The 23,105-nt window shown below is 42.3% G+C and overlaps 1 protein-coding gene across 6 annotated transcripts in view; it reads left to right on the top strand.

The window, feature by feature from the left end:
• The window catches only part of FHL2 (four and a half LIM domains 2), a 64,568-nt gene that overhangs the window by 12,871 nt on the left and 28,592 nt on the right, over positions 1 to 23,105 (top strand). Inside the window, exon 1 of one of the 6 annotated variants that reach the window (XM_027674979.1) lies at positions 4,964 to 5,016. The exons of 2 other annotated variants lie outside the window; for them this stretch is intronic. The gene's annotated coding sequence lies outside the window, so the exon portion shown is untranslated. Of the gene's footprint in view, positions 1 to 4,963; positions 5,017 to 6,990; positions 7,012 to 20,603; positions 20,773 to 23,105 lie in introns of those variants that run through there. 3 more of the 6 variants (XM_027674973.1, XM_027674974.1, XM_027674980.1) reach the window with 3 other exon arrangements.

Here is a 23,105-nt window from a genome sequence, read left to right as displayed (position 1 = left end):
CAGAAGATGTGGGGAAGGAACAATCAGAACCAGTCGTGGAACATTTTGCTAGGAAATGTGCTCCTGCCAGAAGGATCCTTCTATTGGTTGTGGAGGTCTGGAAAATTCTTAGTCCACTAAGGGTTGGGGGTTTTTATCATTTCAGTATTTTTGGTTTTATTTTATCCTTTTTGTATTTTCCAAATCTTGTTCTCGAGCAGTGATCTCTCTCATAGTTTCCCCTACAAGTGGGAAACTTGAGCCCCAGGGAGCTTAATTTAATTTTTTTTTCAAAGTGCTTGGCACTTCCAGCTCCTCTGTCCTTCACTGGGACTTCCATGCACTTGCCAGATAACAGTTATCTCATGAGAAAATACCTCTCTTCAAAAGGCTTTTTTGCGCATGTACTCGTACTTACTGGTAGAGTTAGGTACAGTGGGGTAAAGACATTAATTCAAACAGGCAGGTAAATGTGCAAACAGGGCACCAAAATTCAGTGTTACTGGGATTGCTTCTCTCATCTGCTTTAAACTCAGGCAATCACTTGGATCCCTTTGTCACTACAACTCACAAAAGTTTATATCTTAGTTTGTTGTTAGGTGAAGCCTCCTTAGCTTTGTCAGGACTTATTTTAGTGGATTATGAGGGTAGATTTAGCTTTGGACCAAAGAAGTTTCAGCATGATCCAAAAACAGCAGCTAAAGCATAGTGAATAAGTATTTCAGCCAAAATGGGAAAGGGCAGAGATGGGGCCATGAAACAGCTGCTAAGAGCAGTGGCCTTTTATAAGCTGTAACATTTGCTGGGCAGATAAATGGAGTGACGTGAAGAAGAAATTATTTCTGCTTTTCCAACTCTGTTTGCACTCTGAAAACATATCCAGAGCTCCCTCTGGCTTGACAGTCACCATCCAGTCCTCTCTTTAGTCGGGGCACTTGTCAGTGCTGTATCACCAGGTCTGCAAAGTGAGCCCTGAGATATGGGGCCAGAAGTAGGGGCAGAAAGCAGCTTGGGGACTGGATTCATCTCCCTCAGTGTGAGTGGGACAGGGGATGGAGAGGGAGGGGGAGAAGGGGGAAGTCTCCCTAGGTTTTTAACACAAAGTTTGGGTTTAGAGGTTTTGGAGAGTTCAGTGTCTGAATTTTCAAATTAAGGCTCATCTGCATCATTTATCTGAATGTGGCATTGCTTGTGCTGGGGAAAGAGCTCATGCCTGCACTCTGAGCTCTGACAACCACCAAGCATGAGGGGAGCAAGCTGCAGAGACTGGCCATGGGATGGACCAAACATCCCAAGCATTTGAGTTCAGAAACAGCTGGAGAAACTCACTGGAAGAAAAGAAAAATAGTTGCATCGAGGTCATTAAATACAGTTTGCTTCTGCCTCAGAGAGTTCTCAACCCAAAACATGTGGGAATTCAAGAAACTGTTCAAGGGTATATATATATTTCCAAGCACAAACTAGTGGCCATTGTTGAAGGCAAGAAAATAGGCTAGGTTGAGCTACATCTGGCCCAACAGATATATTTGAGACACATTACACATAGCAAGGGCATCTCATGCTGAGCGAGGCACATTTCACATAAATTCAGTCACCAGAAGTTATCTGGTGATTGAATTTATGTGCAAGTAAGTCTGGTGTGAGCCATCTCCTCTCAGCTTGTAGTCAGCAGGAGATAGGCACCTCCAGCCCCCACAGAAAAGCACACAGATAGCAGGCTTACACTGGATGCCAGCTTTTGATGTCAAAAATTGGGTGAGGTGAACTGCTGATGACAGTGCCCATGAAAACATGCAGGTCACAGGGCTCCAGGTGTTTCAGCCTGCTCTCCAGCCTGAGCATATCTTTGCAGCAATGACGTCTTCTTGGAGGTTCAGCTCAGAACACAGCACGTAAGGGGAAACCAGGCAGAGATTAGGCCCTTGGAAATCACACATGCTTTGCTGCTCCATAGAAAAGCACCTCCATCTCACCTGTGCTCCAGAGTCTGAACATGGTGGTGGCAATGAGGACAGCTGTCCACCAGGAGGAAGCTAGAGCTGAGTTCCTCCAGGCACTTCTCCATCCCCAGATATCCAGAGGTCACTGGAATCCCTAAGGCTGCTGCTGCTAGAGCCCAAATGCTGCCTGCCACAAGCATTTTCACAGGTGTGGGAAGGCCTGAAGATGTCTGATGCTCCTGGCACCCTGCGTGCCTCCTTCCAAAAGGCTGTGTGGCCACAGGTTTCCATGGAGGTTGGCATTTGTGAGTGCTCTTCCCTCAAGTGTGAGAGGGCTGGGTGTGGAGTTTTATGTGCAGATGTCTAGTTTGGAAGGCACTGATGCGAGTAGAGAACTGGCTGAAATTTTTGCTTTACTTCCTGCTGGTGCCTTAGTCATGGAAGAAACATGGCTGGCTCTGGGGCTGCAGACCCATGGAGATGGCAAAAGGGCCTACTGTGTCATCACTGCGGTGGGTCAGAGACCTTCAGGTCCTGTTCCTCTTCTTAAAGGGCTAACTTCCAATACCACGGTATAGCTGAGACACCTGGAGAGGTCTCTGCTTCTGACAATACCCACTCCTCTCTTATTAGCCTGCCACCCTTCTGTATCTGAGAAGTGCTGGTGCCCTGAGTGTGCGGGCATTCCCCTGCCTGTCTCAAGGAAGTGGCTCAGCTGTTACCTGCTGCCAGGAGCCCATGATCAGGGCCAGTAGCCTGAAAGGTTGCTGATGCTTTAGCTTTCTGGTAGCATCATTTTTCAAGTTGTCCTTCTTTCCCTGAGGAGGCTCATCAAACAGTAAAGCAATACCCAAAATAAAACTGGAATAGTCTAAGTAGAGGGACAATGGGAACCAACCAGCTTCAGAGTATGTTTGCTCTTTTCAGAGAGAAAATCTGAACTGTAATCCACCTTCTCAAGTTTTCAGATGAAGTGTGCTGGGAGGCCACATTTACATCAAACTGGTCCCTAGTTTCTGGATGTGGACATCAGATCCAAATGGCTCTGCAGCTGGGTTGACATCTGGGGATTAAACATGTCATTACTGCCCAGAACATCTTGGACTGGGGCAGGGACAACCATCATTTATCCAGGTTGTTCCTACAGCATTACCCGGATCCTTGAATTGTGCAAACAAAAATATTGGCTAATGTGAAAAGGTTGAGGCTTTCCAGAGCTGTCCAAACATATGTCTTAACTACCACATTTTTGCTGCTTCAACAGCTTTTCATAACTGTTTATTGTTCTGGGAAATGTGAAAGGGCTGTTTACATGGTAGCTAAAGGAACATGTGGCAAAAGGCCACTAGATCTAGGATGAACAATATTTTTCCAAGGAATCTGTGGGATATTTCTCTTATCTCCCTAACCAAAGTCTCTGGGCCATGCTCCTCATCCATGATTCTTTGAAGCTAGGCATTTCTGCATTGACAAAAGGAGATGTGTGAAAGTCATTTGTTCCCAGAGGCTTGACTCAGGCTGTCAAACCATGCCGCTTGGCAGAGGCTGAGGACATGCTGTTATGGGCTTTTTAATGTTAGGATGAATGCTTCAGATACCAACTTCTCATTGGTTTGGAGTTATAACCATAAAACCTGACTGGGCTCCATGTCAAACCATAAATCAGTTTGTCATGTCAGAAAGCCTAGCACACAGTTTGTGTTAGTATCCACTCTCTGCAGCTTGACCCACACTTGCTCTCCAAATGAACTGCTCAGAGACAAGCTGGGAGGTCATGCTATCTCCTAAGGACTGTGGCTTGACCAGAGCTCTGAAGAGAAGAGAGAGAAGAGGAAGATGAAGGGAATGAGTAGTTCTTCAGAACCAAGGAAATAATAAATAAATCCAGCAAAGAAATTGAATCCCTCAGCAAGTACTGCTGCTTCAGCCAGGAGGAGGAACAACCAGCAACCTCAATTCAACAGCACAGTACTTTTCCAGATAACTATGCTGCTGTGTAAAGGAGAGACATTTACCTGCACACAGAGGTTGCCTGATGCTATTTCTTCACCTCCTTATCTTAAAGAAAGGTTTTCATTTTCCTCCTCTTAAAATAGTTTAACTTCGTATCAAGGACTATGTCTCTGTTGCAACTTTCTCTGCAGAAGTACATTGCAATGCAGAGATAGACCCAACACTGGCAAGGAGTTAGACAAGTTGTAACTCCACCTCTGCACTGCTCAGATAGGTTTTCCTCCACAGCAGCAAGACTCTGCCCATGGGAGTTGCTGGAAGACCTTTTTCCACATCAAACCTCTTGTTTTTTCTGTGTACAAGTGTCCCTTTCACCCAGCAACACACTTATATTGCAGTGGGAAGGGAGCCCTGAGCAGAAAACTCACTCCTGAGCCACATTCCTGCTGCCAACATAGACTTCCTTTGTGATCTCAGGTTAATGTCTAAAGTGCTGTCTTTTTTATAGTGAGATGATAGCACTGGCACTACAGCTCCTAGCACCAGGAGGTGCAGGGCTAAAACAAGGCAGGCCCTGAGGCAAAAAGTACCTTGCAAAAGGCTGCACACCTGGGGTGGACAGACAAACAAAAAAAAGGCAGTTGGAGTTTGTTACATCCACAGAGCAGACGAAATTTCTGAGGGCATTTCTGTCAATCCCAGAGCCTTTACAAGTAGTCTGATTGAGAAATTAGAGTTGCTTATATCTCAGACAAAGTATTGAGCCCTGAAATATCACCATCTTCTTAGAGGTCCCTCACCTTCTTATAGCAGGTGACTGTATTTTAAGGTCAGGCAGTCCCAAATACAGCAAAGTGACGAGCTGGAACTGCTCAGGAGCACAACAGCCCTTTCCTTCAGGGGCCTCGTGCTGCTCTAGCTGTGATACCTTAAAAGGCTGGCAACACAGAGATGCTGCAGTCCTTATCTCCTGCCAATGGCTGGTATTTTGGAGATATTATATTTATAGCTCACCCGAAGCACGAATGCCCAACTGTCTCATTACGAAACATGTAGTTTGGGCAATCCAATAAAGCGTCGAGTGTGTCCCTGTCCTCTCTTGTTTGCAGACTCATGAGCAGAGGCAGCACTGAGCTGCAGCAAGGTAAGACAGTGCCTTGTTTTTGTTTTCATTGTCCTTTGAGACCTTTTCTCCTTTTCACCTGCCATTTGCAATGACTTCTCAGAACTCTTTATAGACATCTTGAGGGGAGTGCTGCTTTTTCAGGGGAAGAGTGGATTTTAAAATGTTTATTCCAGGGCACACAGAGAGCATCCCTCTTTGTGTTTCTAGTCAGCTTTTGGAAACCAGGTGCTAACTAACAGCTGCTCTTCAGTTTCTTCACTAATAATACAGTCATGTTTTCATGCTCTCAAGGAACACAACCATGTCTAACTAGAGACACTTCCCTGGTTTGAATAGCAAATTGAATGACTTCAGGCAGAAAGCTTTTCATTAGTTTTTGGGGGGGTTTCCCGTCTATCAGCATTTTCTGTTTTATGTTGAATTTTTGGAAAATGAATAGATAGTGGGAAAAAAAAAAGAGGACAGAAGGAACATTTTACTCTTTTCACCTCTTTCACATGATTTCCTAATGGCCATAAAAGAAAGAAAGGAAAATTACGGGCGATGCTTGCTGATTTCATGTTTAAAACAAATACTTGGTATTGATTACAGCAGCTGTGTGAAAAGGGAAAAGAAAGCAAAGCACTGAATCACAACTGGATGTTACAATTCCTGCAAAGCAGGAATTCATCAAAACTAGCCTGTACAACAGCATGACTAATAACTGCCAAACGCCAATTATGAGGCTATTGTTACCTTAAATTACTTTTAACCTCATCTCATGAGAGCATTAATTTTCAAATGAAGCCAATAACAGAAGACCTCTTAGGGAAAATAAGATTGTGCATGTGTGTACACTCGTTTAGATGCATTTACACATACGTTTTTATTATAAATATTCTTATAAACAAAGGTTTTCAAATCCAAGGATCGCTAAGTATGACATGAAGGTAAGAAATATTAATTAACTTTTAGCCCCAAAGCTAAAACTATCACACTTTACACCAGAGTTTGTTTACTATTCCGTTATTTAGGAAATTAAATGAAAGACAGCTTTTTTCAAAATGCTGAGCCCTGTACAGGCTTGGACAGGATCTTTTGTCCCTGGTATCCAAGTACCTGGGGAGCACAACTCCCTAGACCTGACCCAAAGCCAATGCTTGTAGGAAAGGACAGGCCAATTCAAAGTGTTTGAGACTGAGCTCAGACCCTAAGTAAGGATTTCAAAGGCAGAAGGGCAGATCGTTAGTTGGTCTAAAGCTGCTGGAGGTCCACTTACTTTAGATGAGTGGTGAGTGTTTACATCAGGTGCTACTGGGCCAGTAGACGTGGAGAAGTTGGGTCTGGTCCCAGGGCTGCCTCCTGGGCTCTGCCATGGCAACACCTGCGATACACCTGACAGTGCTCCTGCAGGAGAGGCAGCCCTGAGCTGTGCCCAGGCCATTACACACTCATAGCCTCTGAAATTGAGTGGCCACATCCAAAACATGGATAGGATTTGCTCTTAAGCTGTGCCCAGGTGGGAGAGCCCCATACAGTGTCTGGACAACTGACCAGCATGGCTGATTGAGCCGCAGTGCCTGGCAGCATCCTGGTGTCCTATTTGATTTATGATTGCAGATATGCCTCTGGGGGTGCTCCCATATATCCAACCTTACCTTACTGCCGTGGTGGATGTCCTCAATTAACATGTCTGTCTGAGCTCTCCATGCTTATGCTGGTGGGGGCTGTGACAGTCAGTGTAGATAAAGCTGATACAACATGTTTAGGAACAAGTTTGTTCCACCTTTCATGTCAAGAACAGCATGTAAGTGGAAAAAAAAGGAATGTAAAACACCAAATTGTCTGCACATGTGCCCATCTTATGTTGAGGCTTACTGTCCCCACATCGATGCCTCAGCAGGCTTAATGTCTTCAGACACTGCAGCCAGCATCTCCACATGTCTCCCTGTTCTTCAGCAGTAACAGTCTTGCAGCTAGACCATGGTCTGCTCAGATGTGCACAGAGATCCAACCTTCTGCTCCACAGCACTGGTGAGATGAGTTTCGTAAGTTATCCCAAAGGTAGCGTGTCCCACCAGAGAGTGCAGTGTTTTAGAGGGACCCCAGTGGGAGATGGCAGCTGCCTTCACTGGTCCTTTGCTCCACTTGGTCTGTTTATTCCAAGACCTTTCCATTAAGCTAAACTGATGTGCCTGCACATTGATTGTGCAATAAAGAAGCTGTGTGCAAAACTAACATTTTTTATAGAGTAGTCTCACTTCTCCCATGCTAGAAATTTTCTCATGTCCTCAAATTCTTCGTCTATCATCCAAGCCTCAGGCTAAAACAACAAAAATAAGAAAATCATTCTGCTTGGACACTTAGTGTAAAAGTAATGCCACTGGTGTATTGACAGTGTTTCCTTTCAAAAACAAGAAGCAGAAGCAGCATTCCAATCATGTACTGCAAAACATTAGCATTTTTAAAAAAACCTGTGTTGGCCAAAGGTCTTTAGCTCGAATAAAATGCAGAAACATAAACAATAATGAAGTGATTTTTCACTGGATTTGAATTTAAAAGTGAAATTAAACAAAAAGATCCAAAGGCTATTTACAAAGTGAACTCATTCTAAAGGCAGTCTTTCCAACAATAATACTTTGTTCTTACCTAGCATTTGAAAATATGATTAATGGATGAATAACTTTACTTTTTCCCTTCCAAACAGCAAGCCATCAGAACAAGGCAGACCTTTGACTGCAGCTGGCAAGAAACTGGAAGGGGTCAGACTCATTCAAACACTTCTGTAATACAGAAAATGTAAAAGGCTATTTTATAAGGAAGAAAACCAAAGAAGAAAGTGAATGTGAATACTAACTAGGGGGTGAAATCCTGGCCCCACAGATATCAATAGGAGTTTTCCCAGAAACATCCACTAATCTTAGCAAAACTCAGATCTATTTCTTTTCCCTCTAATCTACTTGTGTAGATTTGCACCACCAGTGTGTGTTTTAATATTTTTTCTTACCATTTTTCCTTTTTTTTTGTAGCTGTGTACTGTCTAACCAAAGCGCAGACACTCTGACACAGTTGTTTTTCAGTGAGATGAATTATTACTGTCTGCAATATTTTATCTTCAGCATTATGTCACAGTGAGTACAGTTTCATGCTGATAAATCTCAGGCTGTTTCAACAATGTTCATCATCTAACACTGATTAGCTTTGAGAAGCATAGGTCATATTACACAGAATCCTAGTTTTTCTAAAAGCAGCTGGAGCAATTTTGCCTGGTTTTGCTCAACTCCCTCTGACAAACATGGAAGGAAGACTACCACTGACATTTCAAAGGGATCCATCGACTTCATAAAACTCAAAATGTTCCTGCTGCAGGTTGATTTACTGGCTGCTGTTAAGACACACCACCAAGAAGTAGTGAAACTGAAAGAGATGGAAGAAAAAATAATTTCCCTCAGTTTCACTTCATATTTTCAGTAATATTTTTTTATGAAGCCAGTTTTACAGGTTCTCTTTTGTGTTTTTTTTCTGCTATGTGGAACTTCCGTACCACAACAAATTAGAGGAAAGCGCTCTCCTTTAAAAAAGGAAAATAAGTATACTATGAAACCACTTTATCATGAGAATAGAATGGGCACTTATGTGAGGACAGAAGTTGTTTCACACATTTCATAAACAAAGCTAGTGGGCTTCCAGATCACCATATTCCCTGTCAAGCTTAATAGATTTTCACCAAAGCCTCCCTAGAAATTGGCATGCTTTCTGTAGGAGGGAAATGCTCCTTTCTGGTAGTCTGTGGCTAGGGAAGCAAAGCCCAGCACTCACGGAGATTACCATACGAAACCAGAAATACCTGCAATCCACAGATGCCACTACACAGAAGCCCATTACTCAGTTACTTAGAACATATTTTAAATGCTGGGTAACCTAATTTCCTATGCATGATTTCCACTGCAACACATTCCACAGCCTCCAGTGTTGGGTGTAGAAGGCAGCAGGACACTCAAGGGTTAGAACACTAATTATAATATGAAGAGAGAGATACAACATGGCACTTTTGGTGCAGAATGCAGAAGAATAGAAAAAAAGAAAGGTCTTCGAATAAACTCTATTGTACAACTACACTACCTAAGCCCCAGCCCAGGAATTTGTGTGAGCACAGGTTAAACACATTGTGTGTTATGCACTTGTATGACCTGCATTTCACATTGTTAAATATTTCTTCTCTTAACATCTTAACATCTTTTTGGACAGAAAATAGCACATTTTCCTAATTCAGAAAGGAGAAGTAAGGACCAGATCAGAGAGCAGACTCAGGTGCTAAAGTGTGTTTCAGATTGGCAGACAAAGACCAAACTCAGGACTGCAGTGACCCACGACTCCAAGGAATAAGAGAGAGACTCTCCCCTTTCTTCCTTTCATGTGCCTTGAAGACCCTCTAGCCAGCATAAGTGATGTTGTGTCCAGTTCTACTCAATTAAATATCAAGGACTAAAGTGGCTGAATTCAGGTATGTGAATTCTGCCTGGACATACATGCCATGATTTAGCTGTCCAAAGTTGGGTATTCATCTGAATTAGACAGCTGGATTCCCTCTAAATTCAATGGGGAAAAGAAAAGCACACTTATGGGGTAATTCATGTTATCCGCAACAGGTGTCCAACAAATCACTCTTCACAAACACCTCTCTTTCTCCATCCACTCTAGCAGGATCGTGGGTGGCTTGTTTGGGTCAGCTAATATTTGGTCAGTTAAAATAAGGTGAGATGGCTGCCAGGTTATTTGCAGAGATTGCACAAAGCATTTTATTGACCAAGGAACAGATTTGTTGACCAGCAAACTCTCCTTTCTACTTTTATGAACCATGACGCTTAGCAATGTAGACTCCCTATAACAAAAACTGGGTCATGCTTACTTCTCTTCTTTCTCCTTGGTAATTATTACTTCTTGTATCAATACTCCTGTATATTGATGTGTTTTGGGGTATTCTCTGGAGATTCATGAGGTGAACCAAGGCTACCCTGGTGCTATAGGAATTCTTGAAAGTCTGCTTCCAGGTCCAACCTGGGACTCAGAACACAGACAAAGCAAATCAGATGAATGGAAAGTGTTTCTGGTGGAAACAACTACCCATATAGGAAGTGGAAATATTTTGTGAGGAATTTTTCCTCGCTTGGTGGGGCTGTAAGAGAGAGTGATAGTGTGCAGAAATGACTTTGCCATCTCAAAATGAAAGGGTGCGAAAGAGTTTGTTCACTTTGGACCACCTTCTGTAGTGTTTTGGCTAGCACAAACTGCAGGTATTAGATGCAATTGGGGAAATCAAAGGGACCAGAGGAATGGGTGATGGGGTTACCCTGAGAAGATCACCCTGCCATTGGCACAAGGAGTTTGCAGTGTGCAAGGGCAGTTTGTTCATCCATCTTTTCTTCTCAGCAGCTCTCACTTTGTTTCCAGTGGCAAGATGAACACACAGGACTGGTGTGTCTGGGCCACCCACTCCTACCACTATGAGCAGGAGCACCCAGCTTGTATGCTGGGCATCACCTGTGGCCATGCATGGTCTTTGCTTTGTCCTAGTCTTTTCTCCCCTTGTTATCATTACTTCTTACTGGAGTCTGCCACTCCTCGTAGTTGACTGCTTTTGGCAATGGTTCCCTTATATGTTGAATGAGAGAAGCTGAGTTGATGTAGACCTTGCACATGAAGGAGATGGGGACATCCAGCTTATCATGCCTGGAAGTTTGCAGGTGACACCAAGCTGAGTGGTGGGGTTGACACACACCTGAAGGACAAGATGCCATCCATAGGGACCTGGGCAAATTCGAGAAGAGGGCCAGTGGGAATTTCAGGAGATTTAACGAGACCAAGTACAAGGTACTGCACCTGGATGCATCCACCAGTATCAATACAGGCTGGGGATGAACAGATCAAGAGCGCAGAGAAGAACTTTGGGGTGCTGGTGGATGAGAGGCTGGACATGACCTGGCAATGTGGGCTTGCAGCCCAGAAAGTTAACCACATCCTGGGCTGCGTCAAAAGCAGTGTAACCAGCAGGTCGAGGGAAATGATTCTGTCCCTCTTCTCTGCTCTGGTAAGACACCACCTGGAGCACTGCAGCCAGCTCAGGGGGCCCCAGCGCAGGAAATACATGGGTCTGTTGGAGCGAGCCCAGTGGAGTGCCACCAAGATGATTAGAGGGCTGGAGCACCTCTGCTATGAGGAAAGGCTGAGAGAATTGGAATTGTTAAGCCTGGAGAAAAGAAGCCATTGGGGTGACCTAATTGTGGCCTTCCAGTACCTGAAGGGAGCCTACAAGAAATACGGAGAGGAACTTTTTGCAAGGGCATGTAGTGACAGGGCAGGGCAGAATTGCTTCAAGCTGAGAGCGGATTTAGATTAGATGTTAGGAAGAAATTCTTTACTATGAGGGGGATGAGATACAGGAACAGGTTGCCCAGAGAAGTTGTGGATAAGCTCACCGAGAGTGTTCAAGGCCAAGTTGGATGGGGCTCTGAGCAACTTGGTCTAGTGGAAGGTAACCCTGCCCATGGCTGGGGGCTTGGAGCAAGATGATCTTTTAGGTCCTTTCCAACCCAAAACATTCTGTGATTCTATGTTCTATGATTTGCGACCAGAATCTTATCCTGGATACCTGCTCAAGTACCTACAGCCATGCCTCTTTTCTGCCTTTTCCCCATGTTTACTAATGCAAAGGTAGGGTGGATATGCAGCTTACTAAAGGAAACAGCAGACAGCTCTGGGTCCGAGGCATACTCACACAGAAAGCCATCAGGAGAAGCAGAGTGAGCACGCCTGTAGAAGTGCTGTAGGCATCCAAGCAGACCAGTCTGCCTTCCTCACATGTCTTCCTCTGCAAGTTCCTGCTGCCAGCCAGTGCCGTGTCTGCTGTCAGACAAGCCTGCCCCTTCCCCACATTTTTTTTTCTGGACATCCAAGTCTTAGAAACCCCTCCTTGCAAATGAGGGGTCTGGATTCCTGGAAATCCTTCTGGATATAAGGAAGAGTCAGCATCACTGTGGGCAGGCCCTTCAGGGATCAGCCAGCCAGATGGGCACTGTTCAGCCATTTACAGCATTTGCATTGTAGCAACCCAGCAAGGACTCACTAGACTTTATAGTTAAACATTAGGGATAAACAAAAGGACTAGTGCTGCTTCATAATGTGGTTCTGACTCCTCTCTAATGATTCAGAAAAATTACTTCAAGCATGAGACACATTATATTCAAGACAAGCCATTGTTACAAGTTTTTATTTCATTTTACTCAAAACATTTGAATTTCATTCACATTAACACAGCAACTCCAGGAGACAGCCATGTGAATATAAACTTGGCAGAGACAATCAAAATCCAAAAGTCTATCAAACTGACAATGGATGGTATATTTTTTCGGCTCTATGGGAAATGTTAGATATGAAATTCACATCAGCAACCAAATGATTACTTTAATCCTATTATTTAAAGGGTATGAGCAGTTATAGGGTTCAAAGTAAGCACAGGCCAAAGAGGATCAACAGCAAGGACTGTGCTTCAGAGTGCACAATCTAAGCTCGTATATTCAATCATAATATATGTCTGAGTCTAAGTCTCAGACTCTCTCAGTTTATCTGTAGTATATACAAACAGTAGTTGAGAAGAAAAATAATTGTTGCCATACAGAAGAATCTTTCTACAAAACAGGATGTTCCCAATTGTATTCAGATTGGAGAGGGGGACTGTTTCTACTTACATCAAAATATTATGAGTCTGAAGTGATCTGGGAAGTGATTTGCAACTGTATGTTTTTGAACGCTAGGCAAGTTGAAGGGTTTGAGGAATGATAGGGCCAACAGATAACCAGTCCTTGGGGAAAAGATGGCTGTAACAGAAAAGGCTAAGTGATCTTTTTTTTTTTGTTCCTGTGTTCACTGTGAGGAACTTGGAAAGCTTCCTTCAGTGGAATGCTTCCTTGTGGGGATCATCAGAGGATCTATTTCAAGCTGAAGTATCTGTAGAAGAAGTATGGAACAAATTAAAAAAATGAATAGGAAGAAAATGTTAGAACCAGATGGTGCTCACCCAACAGATCTAAAGGGACTGAAGGATGAATTAGTTGAAATAATAACAGTGCATGGCCTTTTATTTAAAACAGACTTAAAACTGAGCACCTGAATGTATCCAGTACAGTGTCAGCCTTTTTAAATGGTTCCAAGAGAAACCAGGAGAAATAGAGCCTGGTAAGAGAGATAAATTTAGTAGAAATCACTATGCAGGATAGAGCAGATGTGCAAATATGATACATTGGAGAAATTCAATACAGCTTGGTAAGGAGAAATCATGCTCTGCAAATCCATTGTGTTCCTGTAAGATAATAAGCAGCATGGAGATACAAGAGACCTTTGGTTGACAGCATCTGCTTATTTGTCCTTTTCCATGTATTCAATAAGGGCCCTCACCATACACTCTTAAAAACACTTACTCAGTAACATAGTAAGAGAGAAAATATTTGCACGTATTACATAAAACCAATTGAAAGATAAGCAGGCAGGTTTTACAGTAAAAAGATTAATAGAAGATAATTAGTGGAAATTCTTCTAAGACTGAGGAAAAAGAAGGATCTTAGGCAACAGGATGAGTGGGCACTGGAACAGCATCTTAAACTGAATGTAGATAAGCATAAAGCAGTGAACGTGGGGGAAAATCTAACTTTAGCTATAAAGTAATGGTTCTGAGGTGTCTACCTGGGTGCAAAATTTAGAGGTTAATTGGGTTTACAAAAAAACCCCCAAACAAATGCAAACTGGTCAAAAGCTGCCAAAAAGCAAATTGATTGTTAGAAAAGTAAATTATCGTATTGGAAAAAGTTTGAGAAGGAATGATGAAACACAGGGAGTAGCTTTCATATAGACTGAATAGGTAGACTGGAACTCCTCAGTCTAAGAGAGAGATGGCTGAGGGGAGATATGATAAAAATAGACAAAGACATGAACAGCCTGTAGCACATGAATAAAGATCAGTTGCTCATTATCTCTCCAAAGGTAAGACCTAGGAGGCCTCAGATGAAACTAGTGGGTAATATACTTGAAATTAACACAAGGAAGATGGTTCTTCAACAACACAGAATAGGGCTACCTGTAGCAGGAAACTGTGAATTTCCTTACAGGGAATCAGGAGGGAACTGTGCAAGTGATATCACTTCATGAAAGTGATATTCAGTATGATTACTGCCTCCAGGTTGAGAAATCCCCAACCCAAAAGTTCTTGTAGACTGGTATAATATTGTGAAGAAATATCATTACATTCTCTTCTCACGTTCTTCCTAAGACATTTCTGAGTCCCCAAGAGCAGCATAACAAATTGGAGGAGTCCTTCTGTTCAATGATTCTCATATTGCTATGGTGTGATCTGAATAACTACAAATTACAGGTTGTGCCTGGCACTATTAATCCTTTACAGGCATGAATGTTACACTGAAAACTTTACTCTGAACCAACCTCCCTCCCTCCCTCATCCCTTCCTTCTCTCCCTCCTTCATTTTACATCCCTGTTTGACCGACAAAACTTATGCTCATTCAACTTTGAAGGTTGTGGAGCCCTAATGTTAATCCTTAAGGGCAAATCAGACAAAGATTTGCCAGGGATGAGTTAGACATTGTCACTTCTGTCTCGGAAGTTAGTTAGGTGGGTTCTTGAGGTGTCTGCCAACTGCTCACTTTCTCAAACCTGTCTTTTCTCAGAAGCTCCCAAGGCCTCTGGCTGCCTCATAAAGTGGAATGGCAATTTCAAATGTTGCTGTTGGCTATTTCAAGAAGGTCATAATAGATATCAGGGATTGAGACAGAAAAAGTGCTAAGGTGAGCAGAAGGAAATTATTCACACAGAAGTAACATTTTGGAGAAGCCATGAGCAGTGGGGCAGTGGGAGGGGGAGGATTGTGGAAAAGGGATTTCACCTAAAACACTGAAGGGTTTTGCTGGGAACACCACATGGAATATGAGCTATTTCGTACAGAATAACAAGTCTCTTGTCCTATCAGAAATACAGAGTGATTAGTTTTTTTGAACAATCACAGTGTGTTTGTTTCATGTGTCTGGAACAGGGAATGATAAATCATGATTTTACTGAAATTAATAAATCCTAAATTAAGGGTTGGTATTTGCCAATTCAGAAGACCAGCAATTACTGCAGCCTCTGTAGCAATTTGACATTCCAGGTTCCATCTGGAGGGGTAGGAAACCCAAAATACTCTGCTCATCTCTCATATTCAGGCCCCACATAACAGTCAAGTTGAATCCAGAGGAAAGGGAAGAAGCAACAGCTTCTCGGCATAGGTCTCTGCATTATCATCATTTAGAGTCATCATTCCTAAAGACTGCTTGCTCACCTCTTGTTGGAGGTTGTCTCTCTATTCCAAAGCACTTCCAAAGACTCTCTATTCCTCAGCACTATGGAGCTGAGGCTTTTAAAGAACACTTAGAATCCAAAAAATTGTGCAGATGGCACAATGCTTCACTCTAGTTTCCTTAAAAGTAGAGGCACCATCTGTTCCTTAGTGAGGGGAAAGAAGGAGAAAGAATGGTAGAGAAAGTAGGGGGGAAATTGTTGTTTTCCACTCTCTGTGTTACAGCTCTTCCTTATTTCTTCTTCACTCAGTCAGCAGCCTGGTGAGGGCTGTTCAGGGTGGCTGCCTTACATGGTAGAGACAGCTACTGCTTAGGGAATTGTTTGATGGGCTGCCTTTGTCCTGCAATGGATTTTATGGCTTTTCTTTAATCCATGAGGACGTGGGATGGATCTTCTGATGGTGCTTCTTGTCCAGTGAAGGACCTGTCAGTCCTGTAACAAGTTGCCTCAGCTTTCCAAGCTGTTGAAAACTTAACTATTAACAAGAAGGATTTTCCTTAGCAGATATCGGTTCCTTTAAACCCTGTATTGCTCCTTGAAGCTTCCTTGGGGGTGTCGTCTGCTCCTTTGAAGCACAGCTACTCTTCTTCTCTGTGATCAATTCATGTTCCTCTGCTCATCAGTGTCAACAGCTGTTTGTCTGCTCAGCTGGGAGAGGGGAAAGCAGCAGGGACACAGCTGCCTGGGTCATCCATTGCAAACCCTCTCCACATCTCAGTTGTCCACAGAGAAAAGGGCATAGGAGCAATTACAATGATACTGCCAGACCACATATTGATCAGTGTCTCACTGCCGCATTCATCTTGGGACACCTCTTTTGGGGGATAGATTTCTCTGAATGAAACTAGGGCTAGCTCCATAGAAGGTCCAGAATAAATTTAAAAACTGAATGAAATCTTTGTCCAAACTGACCATAATGGTCTAAAACGCTTTCAGCTCCATCCCATATCACTCTATTACAGAAACTCACTTGGATTTGAGTCTGTATCATCTGTGTTATCACATAGCATTATATTATCCTTCTAAAGATAACTTTTCCCATACAAAATCAGAAGTTCTTCGAAGCTACTGAACCATAGCACCTAAATTACTGAAGAAAATATTTTAACATTTTATGTGAAAACTATTCAAACATATTAAGAAAGCAAACATGGAAACACTTTTTTCCAGATCAGATTGGAGTTTCTAAAACACTAATCTTTTCACATTGATTTAGGCTAAACATTCTCCCAAAAATCAAATAAGTCTTGCATCATTCCAAAGCAGACTTTCACTATCTGCCTTGGCAGTAGTGGTTTTAATGGATTGTCCAAGGATGTCCGTAATTCCTTCATCAGAATCTGTGAAACCTTGATATTTCTTGCTTGCTGAGTATTTGTGCTTGAGGATCAAGTTACCTAGGGGGAGAAAAGAAGATCAAAATATTGCAAAAAGCTCTGTTACCAGGAGACTGAATTGAGAAAGAAAAATGTTGAAATGTCCTCATATACTTGGGGAAAACTATGTATCTGTGAACATCTTATGAGAATGAAATTTCAGGAAGATTTAATATTACCTGGCTGTTATTTTAGGTTTAATGAACTAAAATGCAACCTCTGCACAAGTCTATACCACTTCCTAAGTCATCATCATGGCCAGGCTTCGCGAACGAAGATTTGGGAGGGGCTCTACCCACATTTGCTACAAGCACGCTGGTGGTTAAAGAGGTCAATGTGAGATAGATAAGTCGGGTTGCAAAAAAATACTAGTTCTCCTAAATGCATACTCCCGTATTCAAACGAAGCTTGTGTTACACAGGTTGGACCATCAGAAAGGGATTAGTTGAATTCTGATAAAGCAAATTAACAGTTTCCAGGATAAACTGGTGGCGTGAAGTATCAGCCAGTAGCTTAGTCACTTTATAAGTGTAGAGTTCCACCTCCCCTGCTCTCTCAGAGACATTATATTTCTCTGTGTCTCAAACTGGGGAAATAGAAATATTCCACTTCTGGCTGTCCCTTTCCACTATTTTTCTTTGTTCTCTCTTTTCAGCCAGAAAAGAAGATAAGTGCTGAAATGATAGTTATTCCAGAATCAACCCAGTTGCTGAAGTGAGACTTATGAATGATTAGTAAAATCATTGAGAAGTCCTCCTATGAAAATGATACTTTTTCCATCTTTTTTCCCCATATGTGAGGTACAACATTCTACATATAGAATTAAAGCTGCTAAACACACATACCACTGAAGAACAAGCAATATATGCTACATAAATGCTATATACATGAGGAAAATATGAACTATATGATATGTTTCTAATTCACAGGATTGTACTGAATGGTACTTGCACTTCCACCCTTAAATTTAACCCACTATTGGAAACACTGTCCCTTGTTTTTATTGAATTGTCTCCTCTGAAGCCTTGAAGATGCCTGATCTGTGCTGGGCTAATCAGAGAACCAATGAAGTAAAAATAAAATTAAATATATATATATATATATATATATATATATATAAGAAGCGGGTGACATAATACATTTGCCAGTGAAAAAATCTCCTGCCCTTTCCTTCCCATATCTCTGACAATTAAGAAAATTTGGGTTTCTCCCACCCACCCACCTCCCTTGGATTTGATTCTTGTGGGAAATTGGTGGTGGGTGGTACACTGCCAATCACTGATGATTATTTACTTGTGAGATAAAATGTGGAGTGAGCAGCTTTGGAACTCCTGAAGAAGGATAAGAAGTCAGAGGTTCCCCATACCTTCCCTAGTAGTATATATAGTCCATATATCTCATCATGAGATGAAGGAAGGTGCTGCCTGGTAACTCTCTCTCATTCCATTCACAGCTCCACGCAGTCTTGATGTGGCTGCTGAGAGTTAAGTCCCATAATGAGCCCACAGATCATTGGGCTTTAAATTGGCAGAGGCTCCTCTGCTTTCAAGGAGTCAGAGATGTTAGATTATATCAGAAAAAAGTTATTTTCCTAAAGTCAACTCATGACAGTTAAACTAAACCATTTCAGCTGAAGCCAGTATATATTTTAACTTGTAATTGTGGAAAACTCTTGTCTTGTATGTGTACAGGTCACATCAAAAAATTTCTGTCAGAGTTGCTGCAGTAGCTGTCAGTGGACAGACAGAGAAATGAAAATATCATGGAAATTGAAAAAATAATTAATACATTCAGAATATTTAATTTATTTAGAAGCTTTGGAAATAAACTTATTCAAATAGCCCAAATCTAATTGCCATCAAGGCCCTTTTTTCTTCTTTATACGCATTTTTAAATCAGAGCTGAGGTAAGAACTGCAACTAAGATGGAAATAAATTATTATTATTATTGTCACTGTGCAATAGTTGAATCTAAAAGAAAGAAAATTCATGATGATGATGACGATGATAATGATGCACTAACTAGTCCTTTGTAAATTTGTCAACAACTCACACAGAATTTTGGCTATCCTGAGCTCTATATTTAGAGACAGTGAAACTAAAAACAGAAAAATGCACTGTGTTGTCCAAGGGCACCCAGCAAGTCAGTAATGGGGCTAGAAACCCAACCAGTAGCTCTCCCAAGATATAGGTGCAGCTCCAGTGGAGCTCAAGGGTTCACTGAAAATTGCTCGCTGTCTGGTTTAATTCATCTTCCACTGCCAGTGCAAACACAAGGGACAAGTCAGGGACTCCCCGTGTGGCTGGGGAGTGCAGCAACTTTGATTGAAATGAGATTTAATTGCCATGGTATCCTTAATCCTATACGCCCATGGTCAGTCCTCCAGGGCATGATACCTCTGTTTTGAAAATGCAATGGCAAAGGCTGAATCAACTGACAAACAGACCCATGGGCATTGCTGGTCATCAAAATTACTCACATCTATTAAGGAGATTTGGCTTCTGATAGAAGAACTAGGAATTGCCCTTCTCCATCATTTTATTCTGTCTGTGCTTTTCTAGATTTGGAGTATTACTGAGACCAATCATATACATTTCATCCCCGTTCCAAATCTGACTACCATTTGGGTGCACAAGAGAACAGTAAGTACAGGACATAGTTCTGGCATACCTTTATTTTGCAGGAAAAACCCTTAGTTAATCCATGTATACATCTGTGCCACTGCCCAGACACGTGTCAGGACCTGGCGTCTGACACGAAAGGACACCGGACTACTTTGCATCTTCTGGATGCCAAACAACAGCAACACTGTCTCTGGCTAATGTCCTTTATATTTTTATCCTTCTGGTTTCCCTTAAGGTTGAAAGCATTCAAATTAAAGCACCTCCCTTTGGGAAGCACCGGTTATTACTGAAGAATTACCCTGAAATGCCACTCCACCCTACCCCTCAATCTACAGAGCAGACACCTCCCTTGTGCTTCTGATCCAAATTCTTCCCTCTGGGAGGTTTCCCAGGACTCTCACTGTCTTGATCAACAGAATGTTTCTGCTAGGATGGCTGATAGATGAAATTGGATTTTGTAGCAGAAAAATTAGTTCCTGGCTATAGGAGGATTAATAGTTCCCCCTCTCCTAACATGTGCCCACTGGCAGGGCTCTCCACTGGATGCTGAGCATGTGCTGAGACAATCTGTTCCTTTGGCTTTCTCTTATACAAAGAGGGTTTTTTTTTCATTAATTTTCTTTTCTTTCCTTCTGATTATGGGGGAACTTGGAAAGAAAGAAGGGTAGAGAAAAACTAGAATGGGCTCTGAATGCTCATAAAGAAACACCTGCACACTTGCTCCTCGTAAAAACATGCACCGCTCCATGAAGGAGAAGAGACACAGCTTGCTTCACTCTTCTTTGGACAAGACACTAAGTCACAGCAGGCAAAATGACCAAAGGAAATAAAGGCTGGTACCAATTTCAACCAAAGACTTTATTCTTTCAGCCAGGTGAAGAGCCTTACAAATGTTTGGGCTTGAGTTGCTGTAAAACCTTTCCTTTTTATAAAGAGTGAGCCCTTGGATTCAGCAAACCCATGTTATTAATAAGCATCAGGGGTTTAGAGAAACAAAGGCTAGAGGAGGGGAGGGGGAGCCTTATTTTAGGAAGGGGGCCAAGAAAGACAAGATGTTTAGGAGTGGGAAGTATTGACACCCTTGGAATAGAGAAAGTGTCGAATGCCAGCTGCAGAGCGTCTAAAAGAATGAGTGTCTCCAATGCTTTTGTCTCCTTATATGGTAAAATGATAGAGAGGGGTTTCACTAGGCTGGGGAAGGCAGCAGCCTCTTTCCACACAACACTGACTGCAGAGCTGGAATCGGAAGAGCTGCTCTTCGCAGGCAGTAGAAAGCCCCAGCTGGCTGTACAGCTCTCTGCTGCAAGCAGGCCAGTGTGCTCTTTGCACATTTGTTAGTGGATGTGACCCCCTGTCCGTGGTCCAGGAGGTGACATTAACTGCCTGCTACTGCTCTGTAAGTAAATATCCCTTTTTCCCCCTTCCCTCCCCACTACCCACAGAACATATATCTGAAGGTGTCGCTTTAAACAAAGGGTGCAGAGAGGAGGAGTGGGTTGTTTGATGCCCCAGTGGGTTGTTGGGGAGGGATGCAAGGAGGGAGATTGCCGGTCTCCCTTTCTTCTGAGTGCACGGAAGGGGTGCAAAGAGCAGAAAAAGACAAGTTTCTTATCACAGCAATTACTGCTGCATGTCCGTCAGTAAAGTGACACATCAGTGAGCTGATGAGGCGCTGTGTCTTTTCATGTGTAACTATTTTTAATGACTGTATTGTGCTGCATGTGTAATCCACTGGAGAGGTGATAAAAAGTAGAAGCTGAGGTCTTAGATTCCTTACACCTCTGTGCACACTACTGCTGCCGAGCTCAACAAAGGAGCATTTTTGTAGCAAGAGCAGATGCACATGAAACAAAGGTAGCCTTTCCTCTTTGCAGGCGAACACTGTGGACAGATTGTGTGTGGGGAAAATGGGGAGCCATCAGCATCGTATTTCTCCTTTTTATGTGGAAAGAATAAATTAGAATACAGATCCTAATTAATAGCTCTGAATTCCTTCTTTTTGTGCTTCTCTTTGTGTGCATGTGTGTGCAGCCACAATAACCCAGGTCCTTACTGTATGCTAGCGTGGATTTCTCTGTGTACATAATAAAGGAAATACTAACTTTCATTGTCTGCATTAATGGCTATTCTAAACTTTCTCCTTCCCCAAAGGCATACGGTTTTTATTTGGTTGACCTGCATATTTCAGCTTTGCTGTGTACAGAGACAAACACAGTCACAAGAAAGCAAATCTTTTAAAAAATATGTACCAGCAAGTCAGTCAGTCTGTGATTGTTACTCCCCTGACTCCAATCTAGAGGTATATTAACTAAGAATGCTAATTGACACTGAGATTGCCAGGGTCAGTAGCTGTAACATTTTATTGATGGCTATGCATATTTATATGTTATCTTAAATGGGAATTGTGCTAAAAGAGACTAACATAAGGCTGTATGTTATTAGATATGCAAATGCATCCAAATGTGAAGGAGTGCTACAATTAAGGTTGTCATTGGGTTTCTGCTACAAACCCTATTTTCATCATTTCATAAATTTATGGGACTCCCTGCTTTCTGACCAAAATCTTCTGTGCCTTTTAGCAGCTAGAGGGTAAACTCTGAAAATGATTGCTTTAGGCATTTGGATATGGCAGGCAAAAAAAAATAGTATTTTATAAAACTTTCTGGGTTTTGCACCTGTACCTATACCTGGGAAAGGATGCATTCTAATGGCTACTCCTTCAATAGAGCCTGTGTGTATTCTTGACCACATTTGGAGAAAATTTAAAAATGTATTGAAAACAGTTCCTAACAGGCCATAGTTTCACTATCAAAACCAGAGCAGAGCACCAATAAAACTATCTTTTACCCTAGCCATAGGATAGATAATGATCTTTGGCTTGCAAGCCAACACATGGTTGAGATGAGCAGGGCAGCCAAAAAGACACAAAATACCATTGTTGAGAAGTCAAATTTTTAAGTTACTTGGGGTTCCTACCTGACGTCTCCATCCAGCTAGCACACCTGAGGCTGGGGGATGGACTAGTTCTTCTAGTCTTTTGAGAAAGCTTAGAAGATCAAGATGGCTAAAGTGCAGGGGTAGAATATACTTATTTTTAGTTCTCACCACTCTGCCAAATGTACTCCCATGGAAATCAACAGTGCTACACATGCAAGCACCAAATAGTCACTTCCACATGGTTTGGATTTATAGGAAAATATCACTAGTTTTTGTGAGATCACTGTTATCTCATAGCAGTGTTTATACTGTGTCAGATATTGTTTGTCTATGTGAAGATTCCACGAAGAGCATGTATTGGTGATTCCCAGTTGAAGTACTCAGGTACAGATAATGATCTGTTTCCTACCTACAATTATACAGTTTCTTAACAAAGTCTAAGGATAGCACTTTCTCCGAAATCACATCTTTTCTGTCCATACAGACATCAGCTCTCCCAGATGATACACCTTGCATTAGAAGAAAGATCAGGCAACTCCTTTGATCACACACAACACAGTCTGCCAGAATCCCATCATGCTCTGAATGTCAGGAGCCAAAAAAACCCCCAAAGATTGGTGACAAAGTACAACTCCTACAATTATAAGGGTTAGTGACAGTTTTTGCTGCATTGCAAATTCAAGATTTCATCCCAAAAGAAAGGGATGAGGAGGGCTGTAAAGACCTATAGTCAGTCACGCGAGTGACCCCCGGCTCAGTTCTCCAGGGCATTGAGCCAAGCAGTGTCTTACC

The sequence above is a fragment of the Neopelma chrysocephalum genome, unplaced genomic scaffold (assembly GCF_003984885.1).
Source record: "Neopelma chrysocephalum unplaced genomic scaffold, ASM398488v2 Primary Assembly neopelma1_25, whole genome shotgun sequence".
NCBI lineage: Eukaryota > Metazoa > Chordata > Aves > Passeriformes > Pipridae > Neopelma > Neopelma chrysocephalum.
This window is presented reverse-complemented; position numbering and strand designations above follow the sequence as displayed.